Source organism: Homalodisca vitripennis, chromosome X (genome assembly GCF_021130785.1).
Source record: "Homalodisca vitripennis isolate AUS2020 chromosome X, UT_GWSS_2.1, whole genome shotgun sequence".
Taxonomy (NCBI): domain Eukaryota; kingdom Metazoa; phylum Arthropoda; class Insecta; order Hemiptera; family Cicadellidae; genus Homalodisca; species Homalodisca vitripennis.
Genome location: NC_060215.1, coordinates 24,085,517 through 24,087,514, shown reverse-complemented (window position 1 = coordinate 24,087,514; position 1,998 = coordinate 24,085,517).

The window sequence follows — 1,998 nt, the reverse complement described above, 5'->3', positions numbered from 1 at the left end:
AACCAACAAAATAAAAAAAAGTAACAATCGTTCGAATCTTACGATTGTTTCAAATTTAAATTCGGTGATTGAATCATTCATACAGTCTCATTGTACGTAGGCCTATTTGTAGTAACTAGTTTAAATGACGGAATCTGAGTTGTAGTTTTGACTGTCCATATAAGTTATATGAACACTCAAAGGTTGTACAGTAATGTGATCACTTGTATGGCACTTTGTGAAGAGATACACTAAAGTCAGCGACGAAGAAGTTAAAAACACAGAGCACGGTTTTTCATATCTCAGACGTGGGTTCCAGACTTCAGGAGTTAAGTCTGTGAAAGAGCGTAAGGTTTCAGATACAGCACCAAGCGAATGGCGTAAAGCTCACCTTTCAGATTGAATCAACCCATCCCAACATAGCTACGTTATGTGTTTTGATATTTAATGTAAAGTTATTTTGTCTGCATTATTAAAGATGTAGGCATGCATGCTTTGAGGAGCCGCTTCAAATTGCTCAGCACTTCAATCCACATTTTGTCTCAGTGGTTGAGAAAACTATAATTGCTACTGGCCAGATACAGGTATAACAAAGGTCACAACCAAATAAGTAGGAAATTGACTATGTTCCTGACTTAAGCTCATCTCCCATTATCATTCATTTAAGTAGCAAAAATCATATCTTCCTTCAAAACTCAACTGTCCTCTGGAATTGATGAAGTGTCCTAAATGTATACTAAAACACTGTAGGGAATAAATTGCACCTCCTCTTCTTTTCATCACAAAACACTTTTTCATTTAAGGAAATTCTTTCATAGCATTAAAACTAGCAATTGTTTTCCCAAACTCAAAAGGAATCCGTGCACCTCAATCGATAACTACCAGCCTATACCCCTATCAACAATATCCAAAGTAATTGAAAAATTTTCATGTTAGACTCTTGGACCACCTGTCAGCCGACATAATCACAACCCACTAACATGGGTTCCTCAAAGGCAGATGAACAACTTCACTGGGCCTGTTCTGATTGAAATAGAGGGAGAAACTGTCACCAGTGCATTCTTCTTGGATTTCAGTAGGGCTTTTGATTACTTGGAGCATGATCTTGTATTGAAGAAAGTGAGGGAAGATGGGTAAAATGTATCTCTGGAAAGTGGATGTTAAGCTATCTTAAAGACAGTTCACAAATAGTAGAGATATCATATACACTATCTAACAACACAATTTATAAAACCAGATCGCCGCCACTGGTTTTAACAGAAGTGACCTCAAGGCTCAGTCCTTGGACTAGTCCTTTCCATTCAGTAACCAATTACATCCAAAAATGTCTTCAAGAGTACTGCCAAGTCATTACCGTATGTATGCTGACGGCGCAGCTATACTGGTGGGCGACAAACAAGTCCCCAAACTTGAAATATTTTCCTTAGTAAAACCCTAGAGAAAGCAATACTGCCATGAAAAATCTTATATTAAATGAACGAAAAACCCAACAACTGAACTTAGGAAGAACAAGTGCAGTAATAAATGGCTTGCTAGATATTGAATTGAAAAGATGAAGCGAATTACCTAGGGATCATAATTGACAACAAACTAAACTGAACTCCAAATGTAGACCAACTCTTACTGATTGTATTGTACCACTGAACGATGGAAAATGTCAGGAAAATACTATTTCATTCATATTGGAATATTGCGAGTGAGCAAATTATCCATCGGGTCAAGAAAAATATTGTCTGTGTGTTTTTGGGCATTACTTAGAGTAAATCTTTATAAAACTATAACAATCTTTTGACGTGAAGTAGAATAACTATCGTTTCTTGATGTAGGCATAAAATGTTACAGGATGATTATAATTTCCACTAAGAAAGTATCATATGCTTTTCCTTTCGATTTATAAGTTAAGGAATAAATGTGTGGTTTCTTCAATAAGAAACCACCATACTTCAATAAGTATGTTATAATCTTTCTATGACCGTTTGAAGTGGATACTCTATGACGTTACAACAATCCACTGAATCC